The 17,318-nt window shown below is 33.8% G+C and overlaps 2 pseudogenes; one reads left to right on the top strand and one right to left on the bottom strand.

The window, feature by feature from the left end:
• Positions 1–17,318, bottom strand: part of LOC149568443 (endoglucanase 1-like) — a 109,523-nt pseudogene that overhangs the window by 39,799 nt on the left and 52,406 nt on the right.
• LOC149568444 (S-adenosylmethionine synthase 2-like) lies at positions 6,592–7,678 on the top strand (annotated as a pseudogene).

The raw sequence follows: 17,318 nt of genomic DNA, 5'->3' as shown, positions 1-17,318 counted from the left end.
ATGCAGTTCGTACCACTAATACTTTCAGCTCTCTCGAGGACAAGATTATTATTGGAGATTCGTATGTGAGATCTCATGGTGTTGCTACAGTGCTAGAGGTAGTTGTTTTCTTAGGTGGGATTGAGACACGTATAGAGCCACCCAGCTATGATGTTGCTGATGTGGGTGTTTTAGAGGAGTTAGTAGTTGTGGGTTTATGCTCTAGTATTATTGATTCACAATCTAGCATTGAGTCATGTTTGTAGAGTCAGGAGTCCACATATGAGGCTTTGTCAGGGGATGGTGATGTAGCAATAGTGGCATTAGGAGAATGCAAGGATACTGGACCATATCAGTAGCCACTTTTGTGTTAGTTAAACCATCCAATGAGGAGTTTAATAGTATGAATGCAGTTGTTGATGTGTGTTCTAATGATGGTGCACATGTTGATGATTATGATTTTTCATCAACTATAGATTCAGTTTAGTTTTTTTTTGTAGCAGTTAGTGTTGTTCCTATGTCTATATATTTTGATGTGGCTACACCTATTGTTGATACAATTGGCATGAGTACATGTAGTTCATTTGTAGCTACATCTTTTTCAATGTATGTTGGTGATGATCAAGATTCTAGTCTAATATATATTATGTGGGTGGATACAGGGAAGAAGTTTCATAGATCTTCTACGGAGTTGCCTTCTGGTGACATTCTAACTTCTGCATCACCAAAACAAGTTTTGGGTGCTAGGCTGTAGGATATGTGGTTGGTCCTAATGATGTTGGTTTGCAGTTGGTTTAATGTCCACAAGAATGTCACATACTACTCCATTTGGGATCTAGGTGGAGGTTGGAGTTCATTGTGTTGCTAGATTGCTTGAGGACAAGCAATTTCAAGGGGGGCAGGTTGTAATATCCCCACTTTAGTAGTTGTTTGGTTGTGTGACTCTTAGCCTTTTATTTTATTTTATTTTATTTACCTCACATTTCTTGTGAAAAGTGGTCAACCCTATGAAGTAGGAATAAAAGGAGAGCTTGTGACTATTGTTAGGCAAGTTTGAATATGAGAAGAAATTGGATACATGAGTTACAAATCTGTTCTTGGTATTAGAGGACATCTATCCTCTCTTGTGACATTCTAGATGTCATTCCCTTGGGGTTTGACCTTTGGAATTCATTTCTATTAGCTTCATTAATAGGTAGCTTGGGCACATTTCTAACTACAGGCGGACTGGGTGTTTGCTCATATCATTCCCACTTCTTGTCTGATACTTATGCCATTGTGAAGGGATGATTTTATGAGGGTCTTGGACTGATTGAAGGTAGTTTTTATTGTAGCAACATTGTAGCATGTCACTAATCATATTACTGTAGCAATAAGATGGGAAGTCAATACTGGAATATCATGCTATAATGTTGGAGTAACTAGTGAATTGAGAAGTTTGCTATGTATTTGATTTTATTACTTTGAAAACTAATATTATTTCAACAGTAGTTCAATCTTCAATTTTGGATAAATTCTTTCTTGTTCCTATTATGTGGTTTCAAAATCTATGCAAAAACATTAAAATCTTTATTAGCAGTTGGTTCAATTCTTGGGCATTTCCAAGGTGCCCATTACAATTTTGGGACTTAATGCTTTCTTTCTTTTATATAATTTTTGGAGTTTCAAGTCCCCTATAGAAAGAAAACTTGTTTTAGCCTTAATAAAAAATATAATTTTGGTCATTTTATTTATTTTCAATTAATTAAAAATATCAAACTTATAGAATACCATTTAATACTTTAAAAATATACTTTTACAAACATCAAAAATATCCTTTAATCTTTTCTTCTGTAGAAAAGCTTTTTCAAACATTACACATATTGTTTCCTTAATTAAATAAAAATATAATTATAAAATTAATATATATGATGATGTATTTTTATAATGAGTCACTTATAAATAAAATTTGAAAACTTTAGAAAGAAATTCTTACATTTCGAATGGGATCATTTTTGTAGATATAAAACAATAAAAATCCAATCCCTAAACAAAAGAATGATATTGTATACATCCCAAGGGCTCATTTGAAGTCATAAAAGCATTATAAAAATAGACCTCTTTATGACAAAGAGAGCATATCTTTACTTGTCATCTTAGTGTCGTGAATGCTTAAACATCACACACTAAAGCTTGATTCTTAAGAAAAAACTGTTAAATAGTCAAAGTTGACTTATATTTTCAAGTTGAATATTTTCCTTGATGTATGATGTTTAAGGGTGTGCAGTGGATGTATAGAGAATGATTGTTAGTATTTTCATGGAATAGAAACTAGAGCTAGTTTACTACCGAGCCAAGGAAGCAAGGGACCCAACCAATGGGGCATTAATGTAAGTAGCCGGTTCAGAATGAGAATAGTCAGAACGCTCATCCTTGAATTGGTCATTCTTATCAGGCCCTCCCACAACTGCTCCAACTAGAATGTTTGGATTAAGCGAGGTGCCGTATAACCCCAAGTTGAAACCATCGTTGCATGATATGGTTTTTGGGTGGGCATAAATTGAAGGCAACGATGACCCTCGGTGATGAATATGTTGTGGAAACTTTGCACCGTACCCCACCATGTATGACATTCCTAGGGGATTCTCCCCTAACATGTAATCCACCTGAGCCCACACAAAAAAACAAGAAAATAAAAATTTGAAATGGTTTAAACTTAGATTTTTTCTACGATTTAAAGCAGAAATATTGATTATTTACCTGTCCTTTTGCAATGGAGCGTAAGTTTAGAGGGGTTTGATACGGTATCAGCGCATCTCAGTACTTGCTTGGAAGTTCTCGAGTATTTGGCGTAGGTGAAGAGCAAGAAGGTCGTTGAGGTAACATATTGTAAATTAGATTGATCGCTCGGACCGTTGAACAAAAGGCCACCTGCATATTGTTGATATATCAAGAACTTGGGTTTTAGCATATGTAAAAGTATAACAACGAGTTTGTTCAGTTCTAACGATTTAAGAGATGACAAGAGCTTATTTCATCAAATAGTAAATTAGGTCAAATTAGCTCATAATGAATAATTTATAATTGTCTTATCAAAGAGAAATCTTAACAGAAATTATAACTCAGTGCGACCTGATGAGTATCGCGCTGTAGACGTTCCAGGCAACAAGGAATATATAAAGTTGTTAGCGAGGCCTTGATACTCAGCAAGAATCTTCACTTTGTTTAGCAGAAGCTCCTGCAAAGAACAGGAGTATAAAGATATTGAATGAGTTGTAGCGTAGAAAAAGGGCACTAGATTTTATGATTGTAAATGACGTACCCGAGCCAAAAGAATTCTTGTGCATAGATGTTTGTGATCCCAGCTTAGTACATTGACGTTATCAAGATAACCCAGAGCGGGGCCAACCACGTAGCACCCCATAGCAGCTCGTCCTGACAGAAACAAATGTATATGTTACATGTCAGGAGGCTATTGAAATTGAATTACATTTATAGATAATTATACTTACGCGGTAACCAGAGTAGGAGCAATAAAATGGGCAGACTGCAGAGGCGAGGGAGTCAATATATGCTCCTCTATGCTCATCCGCAAAAGAAAACACCCAATAATCATCACCATAAGGAAGAATGTGAGCGTGGACTTGAGTTTAAATATTTGTTTAGGTGGTTTATTTTGAATTGTGCTGAAGAAGGAAATAAGTTTGAAGAGAAGAGGAAGAGGTAAAGAAGAGTAGAGGGAGGTTTTGAGAGATAGAGAGAGATGGATATATATATATATATATGTATATATGAGTGTGTTTGTATGTTTATATATATGTATGAAGGAAGAGAAAGAAGAGAAATAAAGAAGTGAGGGAAACAAATAGTAAAAGAGTCTAAAAATAGAAATAAGATAAAGATCAAACATTCTCAAAATTGGATAGACATAAAATTAAGGCTCTAGCTATCTTCCATTCAAAATGCTCTAGATGCAACAAAAAAAACAATCAAAATTTTTTTCTTCTAAATTTGAAAACCACAACATTGTGTGAGCATCCCCTAGATCTAATGAGTGCTAAGTGTTCCATTTATTCTCATGAAAAATAGATTCATGTTGAATAACTATTCATGAAATATGGGTCAGTGAGTTTAACTCAAAAACTACACAAATAAATCCTAATAGCAATCTCTTACTTATCAACACTGTGATGTTTTTCCAATTTTTTCCAATTTCAGAACATAAAATCATTTTCAATTTTTTTCTATTTCAGAACATAAAATATACAAATCATGAATAACAAATGGCCAAAATTTGAAGAAAATGAATATCCATTTAACTAAGGTGACCTCACCCGCATGGCGGTTTGGAGGAGGAGCTAAGAATAGGGGCGGTCAATTGACTTGAAAACCATGGAGGCGGCAGCAAGAGCCGCAGCGGTTTCCGAAGCAACATCAGAGCCCAGATTCTGACACTACAACATGGAGGGGGTATAAAGACATTTGTTACGACAATTCCTTAATCAATTGTCTCTATCTGAGACAATACAAAAGTTATGTATCGTCTCACATCTTGTCTTTAACCGAGTGTCTTAAAAATTGTCGTAAAGTATTGTCTCTATAAGACAATATGAATGAAAAGTAATTTCATCTCTATAGAGACAATTTACTTCAATCCCAACTATTGTCTCCAAAGGGACAATACATATTTACATCCGACTATTGTCTCTAAGAGACATTATTAAACGAATCTATTAAAAATATTTTTTTCTTACAATCTCTACATCTATTGTTTAATAATAGAAATATTAACTATAATTATTTTCAATAGTTCTTACAAGATAGTCAACAATGTACCATAACAAACTTAATTCACAAGAAAAATTCGTATTAATTTATTTATTTCCAATGCTTTTCTTACAAAATGATGTGGAGATGCTCCACCACAACCAATAAAGTACATCATGGATATTAAATATCCACCGCAATGACTTCCCTTAACTCTATAGCCTCATAGTGAAGTGCCTAAACTAACCCAAACACCTTCATATTACACGACCAACAAGTTTAATGGTGTAGTACAAAAGATCCTTGCTGTAAATACACATTTTTATGAAGAAAATGATAAGGAGATTTCTTCTTTAGATTTTTGGAGTGATATGTCACTCTTTTTATAAGCTCATGAGATCTGAAAATTCTTGCACTTTTACTGCAATCTAATTGGCACGGTCCCTAATGACATGAATGTCCATCTCAGTGAGGTCTATGGCCTGCAAGTCATAGTGAACACCATCAAGCTCCCTTCTAAGTCTGTCTTTGGAGGTAGTATAAAACATCTTTTCCCAAATACAGGATGCAGCTGGAGACCTAATGATATCATTAAAACATTCATCACATTTAGATGTTGGAAGATAGACATAAATGTGCAATGTGTATAGTTTAATTGATAACAACAAACAAAGTAGATATACAACAGAGTAAAAAACTGTGATTAAAGCCATGGTGCAACCTCAAATGTTTCCTAACTTAATGAAATTTGATTAGAGGGGAAAATATTCCCATCCATTTGAGCAGAAATTTTAACACCATATAATTCAATACTCAACTTAATTTGGATATTGAAAATTATTGTTTCAAATACCAAATGGTGCACCATATTTATGTATGAATCACATATACATAAGCAAAATGAATGAAATGCAACAGAACTAACATGGCAATGAAGAATATCTTTCTCTTCTGGCAGTTGTGGTAATGTGCCCCATGGTTATTATTCTTATTCCATACTATCCTTATGTAGGTAAAATGAAGGGCAAATCCTATAGCTTTAAATTGTTCATCTTCACAACAAATGTTCCAACTTTTATTATAACATACCCATCCAATTTCAAGTATGTGGATGCACACTACCTGCCATTCCATATTAAAAAATGCACTAATATTCAAAGCCAGTAGTATGTCAATGAGTGGGATGAATATACATTGTGTTTTACTTACCTTGCAAGCAATAGTTGCCTAACTTTGATGGTTGCTTATGCATTCCATTAGACCTGAAAAAATAACTATAAAAGAAACTCATCAGATTGTAGTCACTTATAATATTTAGCCTTGTAGAACAACAAAATAGAAAAAATTGTAGAATGCATTATTTGATTTAACACCGATGGAGGGAGATTTTTCATCAAAAATAGAGGCTCGTGGAATTCTTGCATTTTCATAATCTTCAAAGGCACTCCTGATCATATCTAAGATTTCAAAAAATAAATCCAGAATGTTTACTTTATTATGTAATTAGCATACTTAAACCATGTCATTTTACCTCCTACATGACTTATGAGATGTGCAATGATTAGAAGTTTAATAGGATTGTGCATATCATGTGTGGATTCAAGATGTTGTTTGTAAGACAATAGACAGGCATATTTAAAACAGACAACTTTAATATATTCATGTTTCCATATTTAATCATATATAATGATTAAAAAGACTCTGTTGCTCTTATTGGTCTCCTTGAACTTAACTGAATATTTTGTGCATCTGGTGTTATTTTGAGTAATTTATTGTGCTCCATTCTTAATTTTAACTAACCTTCATATCTGAGCATTATCAACAGTATTGCTCCATATGTAGATGATCGTACTAATCATAGCAAAGATGGATTATTATGGTGATTTACACTAAGTTCAAGATGTACAGTTCAGATCGATGGGCAGTTACCTAATCAGAATCAAAGTTAAAAACATAGTGAGAAACCTAGATATGGGCTCAGTACACACCAGCTGTCCACGATGTTGATCTGGATGCTGATAACTGCAAGGTGCTAATGAACATTAAGTAGTAGAGCCCTGAGAGCCCTGATATTACCCAGGGTGTGCACAAACATCTTACCAAGAGGCCCAAGGAAAGTGGAGCTTGTGACTAGGGTCACATGTTTGGCTATGCAACTGATCAAATGCCCAAGCTCATGCCTCTCACTCATATCTTGGCCACCAAGTTGAGTGCCAAGCTGACAGAGGTCAAACAGTACGGTACTTACCCTTGGTTGACGCATGATGGTAAGACCCAGGTCACCATGGAGTACATAAAGAAAGGAGGTGTCATGGTTCTTGAATGTTGAGCACACCGTTCTTATCTCCACTCAGCATGACAAAACTGTCACCAATGACTAGATTGTGGCAGATCTCAAGGAGCATGTTATTAAACAAGTGATCCCAGATAAGTACCTGGATGAGAACACTATCTTCCACTTGAATCCATCAGGAAAGTTTCTAATAGAACCCCATTCAGTGATAGATATGGAGGTTGGGGAGCTCATGGAGGAGGGGCATTCTCGGGAAATGATCTAACCAAGGTGGATTTTAGTGGAGCATATATAATCAGACAGGCTGGCAAAATTTTTGTGGCCACTGGGCTTGCAAGACGATGCATCATGCAAGTTTTATATGGCATTGTGGTGTCATAGACTATATTTGTGGACACACAGAGAACTGGAAAGATCCATAACAAGGAAATCCTCATCGTACTTGAGGAGACCATTGATTTCAGGCCTGGCGTGATTGCAATCAACTTCGATTTGAAGAGGGGAAGAGATCAGAGGTTCCAAAAGATTTCTGCCTATGGCCAATTTGGAAGAGATGACCAGGATTTCAATTGGGAAATTGTAATGGCCCTCAAGGGTGATGGAGCCCAAATTTTTTGCCTCTATTTGAGAGATAATATTGGAGACTTGATGAAGTATTAAGGATGTCAAGGGCATTCATGATATTGTTGATCTTCATCATTGATGTCAACAGTAAGACGGCAAAGCATATTGATGAATTTATATAAAAAAAATATGATTGTGTACTTAATGTATTACATAGATACCAATAACTTCACGATCACATCCTAGTCAGTTGTATCTCAAGATTGAGGGAGTAATATAATCTACATGCATATCAGAGAATGAAACTGGAAACTTAGAAATAGGAAAGTTTATATGCTTTACCTCATACTCTACCCTCATACTCTATTGTGAGTGGACATGGAGTTTGTGACTACTTTTTTCTGTGTAAGTACATGAAAATAAGAGGCTTCAAAAGATAATAGGTATATTATTATCAGGCATCATGTGGAACAGTGATTTGAAACATTTGAATAAAAACTAAGGAACACTGGTTGAAAATATATACAATATCAGAAAAACATAAATAGAAATTAATGGTAAGTAATAGTTTGTTTAAAGATTTAATACAGAGGCTCATCTATTGTGACTTGTGAGCAATCATCAAAGTAATGATATGCAGTGACGATGAAAAGATGCTATGAAGTTTAATTAATGACAGAATAAAGAATGTACCAATGACAAATCCTATGATATGGAGGCATCAAAGATAATAATACTCGTGAGGAACAATTCTAGCAGCCTAATGTCCTTTGTTTTTTCTCCAACATTAAGGTCACAACGCATGCTCTACAAATGAATAAAAATTATATATAGAAGTTGGGTATATTTCTATTGAAGGTGGTGAATGGGATATCTCAGAGCATCTCATTCAATGATTTAAGCTACTCTAACCACCTCTCTGTCATATTCCAAATTCAAAGATAAGACATGATCATATAATATGAGATTGAAAGGAAGAAATTTTGATAGAGAAGGTATGATATCAATCGGGAACAAGGATGGGAGATTATGTGTGAAGTGGGTAATTAAAGATATGTCTAAAAGTTTCACAACCCATGTTATATAAATTGTGTGCCAAGATAAATCAAATGTGGCATGTATATGTAGGGAATGGGTGGTCATTGGTTGATAAACTTGAATTTGATACATGAACGCTTCATGCATTCACAGTGTCACTAGAGGAAAAAAAAATTGGGCTTCTTCAAGAAGTTTAAACAAATCTGATTATTGTCTTCCTATACAATATAAGACCACATGACTGGCACCAATATGATATTTTCATGATTTTTCTATAAGGAAACAAAATTTTATAGTTGGAAGATAGTACTGTCATCCAGATTAGGTGGCCTCAACTTTATGGGTTCATCAAAATCCTCCCATCCCCTAATTGGTTGAACTCAGTCAATTTCAGGTTAGGGTGTTTGAAGATTTCAACTCCTTCCTAGATTGCATCTTCTAGTGGTAGTCCCTTACACTTGATTAAGTATTTAGGAATAGCTTTACTATGCTTTCTCTTTACCCTTACATCCAAAACGGATTCAAGTATCAATTTTCCTTCAGAAACTAGTGAAGGGAGTTCGTTGGATAGGTTGATCTATTGTGAAAGAGCTTTTTTTAAGTGTGAAACATGGAAAATATAGTGATTGCTATTGTCGGGAGGTAATTCTAGTTCATAAGCAACTTGTACCACTTTTTTAATCACTTGGTAAGTGCAATAGGAATATGGTGTAAGCCTCTCTTTTGCACTTCCCTGCATAGATAATTGTCTAAAAGCTACAACTTTAGAAGCACCAAATTGTCCTCTTAAATGCTTTCTCTATCTGATGTCCATCTGCATACAAGTTCTACCCACTTTGGGCTTGTTGGAAGTTCTCTTAATTGGCTTCCTGAATATTTTTCATTTGGTGAGTCAAATCTTGAGCACTAGGTACTCTACTATCAATGAGATCTGTTCTACAAAAGAAGTTGCATCATAGCCATACAATGCTTAAAGTGGAAGATTCTAATTGATGGATGGTAAGTTGTACTGCAGCAGTACTCCCCAAAAAATGGCTTGTTCTCAAGCCATTACACATGACAACTCTACAATGACTCCAAATACAGCAGCCAATACCCGGATTCCAAATTAATCTAGAATCTCAGTATGTCTTCCTTTGTACATCTCTTTTAAACTTTAATTGTTGTACTCTAATTTAAACATCACCATATATCAAATTGTGAAACAATGCATCATGATCCCAATAATGAGAGATTTGGCTGAATGGCCTATTGTAATCATTCTCAAATCAATGATGAGAGATTTGGCTGAATGTTTTTTTATTCATCCTCCTAACATGGTCAATGACAGACAAATGAAACTGGGACATTTGGTTTTTGAGTGTGGGGTTCCAGCAGAGGTTATTGATTTTGTCCTGATCCATCTTCTCTTGCACAAAAGTGTTCAAGAAATAAACCCCCACAAAAAGTCCCTTGTTCCCACGATGATCAAAACAAGTCTTGTCAACTTATCACTACAAATTCCAGGGATATTGATCCTGAGGGTCTTTTACATCATGTCAAATTGGGTAATGGTGATTCTCAGGACATGAATGTTATCAATAACCATCAGGAGAATTTGAACATTATCAATAACCAACAGGAGGTTATGAATGTTATAAATTACCATCTGAGGGGGGCAGAGGAGCATATGCAGCTTCAAAATCCCCTAGAAGTCCAGTTTCAATTGTTGCACCCAGATTTGAGTGTTCAACTTACATCATGCAAGGGGCTTCATTTTTAGGTCAAGGATTCTGTTATGAGTTCTTCACCCTCTAACGAGAGTAGGTCAGTCAAAGGACTTGCCAAGGTTGGGGCAGATTTGGAGATTCCCACTTTTGTTTCTGGGAAAGAAAATTATTTTCCCATGGAGGTTCAAGCAGTACCTGAGGGAGTAGTGCAACCTACATTTACCATAGAGGGTACTCTTTCGAAGGTAGAGTGCAGCTGTATGTTGAAATCACAACCTGCCCCTGCTTCTCATATGGTCTCCGCTTTTCAAAAGGTTTAGTAACTTCAACACCCAATGTGTCTGTTGGATCACAACTATCGTACCCATTTTAATGTGAGTACAGAGCAGAGTCTTATCCAGTCGAGTTTTGTAGCTGCAGATTTTCTACTTAGAGATTTGATTCCTCCCTTGGGTTTTCTAATCATTTACCCTCAGAATGGCTCAGAGGTTGTGTTGAAAGAGCAAGATCTAAACAAATGCTGATATGACAATATAGGGTTCGCCATGTGTAAGCAAGCATCCCAGTCTTCTTCGTCCTCTTGATGATCTAAATGACAGTCTCATTATGACATTGTACTTTATGTTTTTTTGACTGTGCTTGGAAACATTCCTACTGTTGTAATGTTTTCTTCTATCTAATAATAGTACGGGTGTATGGACCTTTTACGAAAATATATATATATATATATATTGAAAAGCTGATCCCAATTAATAGTCTGTAAATTATGATAATCCAGTTACTGGCAATGCTAAAGATACCATAATTAGGTTGGTCATGCCCATTGATTGTTTGATAAACGCTTTCATGTTAATATTTTGTCCATATCAACGATAAATACACACATCAAGTTAACATTACATAAATATATTATATATTGTAGGGAACTGATAGATGTAACTAAATCTAGACAATCAAATTCAAAATCAGTAATATACATATCTAGTAAAATGATGCCATCTCTAAGTTAAGATTATGTTAGCAGAAAGAAAATTAATGATGAAGTTACCTACAAACAGTAAGTAATGATCTCTTGTCAAGTGAAGACAATCAAATTCAGAATCAGTAAAACTATATATCATAGATCTCTAAAATAATATAATGTTAGCAGTAAGAAATGTGATTACGAAATTGCCTGACAATAGTAATGTACTCCAATGAGTAATGATGTGGTTTTGAGTTACAACATCTTCTCCATTGATATCTTGCACACCACCAGTCATTGTGGACTTCATATCCAAGTCCAACACACGTGGTCCACCTCATCTCTTCAAATAACTATATTAAATAAGAATAGTTCAATATTACATTTATAAATCATATATATCATAGTTGAGGAATCTAAAATAACTACCTAAAATGATTTGTTGCAGTCTCTATCAATTTGAATGTGCTGCCTAATTCACACAACCCATTTGCATTTTACCCATCATCTCCTAGGGAAACCTGTAGTAAATACAAGTCAGAATTCATCCATTTGAGATCAAACAATGATAAGGTAAAGGGTTAGAGACCCACTTGTAATTACAAAAATAGAATATGTTTATTGAATGCCCTAATTAGAATGCGTAATGGCTTACCTGTTTGAAATTTTTCAGAAATTGCTTACGTATTTATTGCAACCCAGTCACACAACTTATATCTTGGTTAGTCTCTGCAGTTCTCAGCCTTGTATGAGTGTCTCCAATATGTTCTCTAAAATTTAGAAGTATGGAAGTTTTTTCCCTAGAGAGGTAGATAATGGATAGAATCTACTGCCTCGTATATGTAGAATTTGATGTTTCCTATGAATGTACAGTCAACACAAACTCATTTGAGAGCTTAACCAAATGATCTATAACAAAAATAAAAATGTGTCAAAGCCAAATAAAATTACAACAACTATTTTCAAATTACCTCCCATACTAAAAACTGTAAGTTGTACCCAACACTACATAATAACCCAAAACAATAATAGAAAAGAATAACAATATTACCTTGATCTCTTCTAATTTCTATTAACCTCAACAATTTAATGAAAAAATGTGTTTACAACAATCAAATTAGATATTTTATATGCAAAGAGTTCAAAGACTATTACCAACTGAATGTTCTCAAACATCACAAATTACTGCTACTTCATTAGTTTAACATATTTATTAAAGTTTTTTGCAACTCCAAGAACAGAATGTAGCACAACGTGCACAAATAACAGTAGTAGAAACAAAGCCTAGAAATAATGCATGCATTATTTTTATAAGTAAAAGGCAAAGTTGTATTAAATTTAATCTATTTTTATGTTATCTTCTACGAAATATTTGTATGCATCTATTTCCTTTTTGTTCTCTTTCTACAAGGCACTAGACGGATTGTCGTTTCAAATTACTCATTGCATTGAACATTTTCGTCATTATTCTTCTCTCCCATTTGTTCAGATTCAATGATGGTTGACTTTTGAGTTTCAGGAACATTTATTGCATCGTGTGAATGCATCTTATCTTCATGCTCACTACTAGATGCTTCAGTTGACGAGTTTGAATTTTCAACTTCCTATACACAAAACAAGTTAAGTATTAAAACATAATTTATCCAATTAATTTAATCCATGTCATAAAATATATAAATTACATACATCAAATTTTTCACTATTGATTAATTTTTCCCCTCGATCAATCATATATTGTCGAAGGCCTTGTGAACCATGTAGAAAAGCATACTTCAAGTCCTTCTCTACTGCTTCCTTTTCAAAATGGTGAACCTATATTAACAAAGAGAAATAAACTTATAAGGTACAATGACTAACACAATCGAATTAACTTAAAAAATTATTACTAAGATAGTGAATATAATAGATTAAATATTCACTTACCATGCTAGCACGAATGGTATTATATCCACCAGATCCTAATTTATGAGAACCGATCCTTGACACTCGAGCTTTGGTTGCATTGCTTGTATCACGAAGGCGTCTTTTACTTCCTTGTATAGATGCCTTGTAGTTTGGATTCTCATTGACCTTCCTCTTAAACTTGGCATCTTTCACAAGTTCATCCCATGTCACTTGATTTGTGATCCAAGCTGGACACGGATACTTCAAGTTTTTGACCAATTTTAGCCTTAAATTATCTCTTTTTGAGTGTATGTACTTACATGCTATATCTAGAATAACATCTTTATTAAAACCAGGATCGCCAAATGTTGTAATGACATCATTAAAGAGTTATTCCTTTTTATCTATAGGTTGATTCCTCCAATCCCTTTGGATGGTATCTCCAAATAAATTTTCCACACAACGATATATAAAGTGAAAGTATTTTAGGCTTGTTTCATCCTTCAGCACATTTCCTTCAGAGGTGAGCAATATTGTTAGTTCTTGCAATCCTTTTGTAGTTACTAATGATACTTTTGTAGTCTTGGGGGTTGAGACAAATCCCCTTACAGGCACATCAGTCACTTGCTCATTTACTTCCTGTATTTATAATTAAATTTTGAAATCAGTTAAACCCCAACCAAAATATTAAACTATTGTCAAATCCAGAACAAGTGCAAAGACATTATCCATAAATGAGCAATCAAAGAAAAGACAATGCTAACAAATAGACTATACTAAGGATATGAATTAATTTTCAAATAATCATGTGCCAAAAAAGGAATACTTGTTACTCTATTATATCATGTATGTCAACATTGATATACACACATATATAATAAATATTACTGCTACACGAAGAGCTGTAGAAAATTTCAGATTTGCTGTTTACATCTGAAAAATATATATAATACATAAAGTTCTACAAGGCATGTCTATCTACCAGTAAAATAATATAAATACGAAACACCCATATGCAACAACATATATTTGGAGCATACAAACTTATACTCTCAAGTACAGAAGTAAAGAAAGAAAATTACAATAATAGTTAATAAATATATGAAGTGATATTACTGATCTAATATATATATATATATATATATATATATATATATATCAAATCTTCAATCCGGCAACAATTCTCCTTCACTCGTTCAATAATTATATAGCAAGTATTGATCACTGAATACAGCAGCACTAATTTAATCAACAAGTGACTATTTATTTTCCTATATATTTCTATACTAACATGATGTTGGTGGGAGAAGTCATTGATGGGGAAAAAATATTATTTCAGTTCATTAATATCAGTAGCAAACAAAAGAAAGAACAAATTCCATTTGAAATATATCTCTTACACTACCAAGTTAACAGTGATAAATCAAATCTAAGAATAAACCAATCCTTTCAATATCTGAAAATTTAAAAGTAACAACAATTGAAATCTATATTTCTAAAAAAATATATGAACTTCACACGAACAAGAATTTATTATATCTCTTTGAAATTTTACCTGTTCATCTGAGGTAGTCCCTGCAGTCTCCAGTAATGCCCTATCACATAGCTGAATTTGTTTAATCATTTCTTGTCTGATTCCAATATTTTTAGGAGTATCTGGTAACATCCTTAACATTCTTGATTGTGAGTCTCTATTACTCCTTAAGGAAATTTGTTCCAATGTAGGTGGAAGAATTCTTATAGAACCCACATTTGGTGTGCTCCTAATAGGGGCATTCATTCGCAACTCAACAGGTCCATTAGGAACATTAGTGTTTGATGTAGATGGTCTGGTATGAGGTTTTTCACTTGATCCCACTCTTGTCATAGGTTTTTTTGTTGTAGACATAGACGATATACCATGAGCCTCTACAACAGTACAATGCATGCTTGTTGGAGTTGTCCCTGAAATATTCTGCAAGTACAAATATACATATTTTGATGGTATAATAAGATGAGATTAATGTAAGTAAGCTTGCTCAAAAATGTCATCAGATCCCACCTTTGGTATACCAAAAGATGTATTGGTGGGCATAGTTGGATCCTGCATACCAGCAGAATACATGGTCAATTGAGTTACTTTCCAAATGTCTTGTGTATAAAAAAACACAAAAAATAGTAGGTAGAGAAACTAAAATGCAGATAATAAATGCATAATAATCTTGATCAGATTTTACCACTAATATAGTACTAGATGTAGTAACTAATGTAATAGAGGTCGGAATGACATTCGAAATGACTTGCATTCCGTAGATATAAAATAACATTATATTAAAGATGGAATTGTTAGTCTTTATTACTCCTTAACTAAACTTGTTCCAATGTAGGTGGAAGAATTCTTAAAGAACCCACATTTGATGTGCTCCTAATAGGGCCAATCATTTTTGATTCAACAGGTTCGTTAGGAACATTTGTTTTAGATGTAGATGGTTTGCTATGAGGTTTTTCACTTGATCCAACTCATGTCATAGGTGTTTTTGTTCTACACATAGAGGGTATACCATGAGCCTGTACACTAGTAGATTGCATGCTTTTTGGAGTTGTCCTTGAAATATTCTGCAAGTACAAATATAAATATTTTGATGGTATAATAAGTTAAATATTTTAATCAAGCTTACTCAAAAAAATCATGTCATCCTACCTTTGGCATAGAAATAGATGTATTGGTGGGCATAGTTGAATCCTGCATACCAGCAAAATACATGCTTAATTGAGTTACTTCCAAATTTCTTGTGTATAAAAAAGCACAAAAAATAGTAACTAGATAAACTGAAATAAGGTTATTAAATGCATAATAATCTTGATCATATTTTATCACTGTTATAGTAGTAGATGTACTAACTGATGTAATAGGGGTTGGAATGACTTTTGAAATGGCCTGCATTCCATAGATATAAAATAACATTATATAAAAGGTAACATTTGATAATTGATATTATAAACAATAATTTTCAAGCTTACCTCCTGCACCATCATCGTTATCTATTGCCCTTGTCCATTTTTTAACATTTCAACTAAAGCATTTAAAATCAATGGATCCCCCACAGAAGAATTTGTAGCACTTTGGACCACATTCTTGAAGATGTACACAATGACAATATAATAAAAATAAGAACATATTTATTAGAGAACATATGCAAACAATATTAGTAAAAAATTCAAATTTAGTGCCCCATTAACAATAACATATACAAATTTCATTAATCATCAACATAAGCAGTGGTCAACATGCATTTTTTTGAGTTTTTTATATTACATTTATCTTGAGTAGGTGGTGATTGCATAAAGTTCCTAGATTTTGATTGTGTAAAGTTTCCCAAATATTCAATTGAGAATTTGCAACATGTTATATCATGTGCCTCCACCAAACATAAAACTATTTTAAAATAAACTCAATACTCATATACAAGTGTCTATTAATGTACTTATTACCTACAATAATCTTAAAGTGAGCATGGTTATCAAACCATATCATCCTCAGATGCAATGTCCTCATCTGATGGCATAAATAACCCATCATTAGTAGGCCCTAAATCCACAAATAAATTAATACTATTGCTTTCATGATCTTCATCACCTTCAACTATAGGTAAATGAAAATCAATGAAGTCATCATCTTCATGGACTTGTTGTCGTTGTGGTTCCTCATGTGTTTCAAGCACTTCATTAAAATCAGCAAGATCTTCATCATGGTCATATGTATCATTGACAATAAAAATTTCATCGTCACCATCATCGTCATCTATGTCTTCAAGTGGGACTTCTACATCTTCAAGTAAGCCATGGTCGTCTGCTTCAAAAAATGTTACTCTTCGCCCTCTTGGATCATAATCAATAACAAATGACCAACCAAGTTGTTCTAAATTTGGAATGAGAAATATTTGGTTGCATTGATTTGGAAACACATAAGGTTCAGAAGTGGCTTCAAACCTAGAAGTATTGATCATATAGAATCCATTATCGTGCAAAAAGATTGTTTTATCTTCACCCATTTTGATTAGCCTGTACCATTCAACACGAAAAACAACTTTCGTGAAAGACCTAAAATCAAGCTCTATAATATCCTCCAACACTCCATAATACTGAAGTGTGCTTGTGATTG

Source organism: Cupressus sempervirens, chromosome 3 (genome assembly GCF_028749045.1).
Source record: "Cupressus sempervirens isolate cs-2001-9-10 chromosome 3, ASM2874904v1, whole genome shotgun sequence".
NCBI lineage: Eukaryota > Viridiplantae > Streptophyta > Pinopsida > Cupressales > Cupressaceae > Cupressus > Cupressus sempervirens.
The sequence above is the reverse complement of the archived record's forward strand: the minus strand, read 5'-3'. Positions and strand labels throughout refer to the sequence as shown.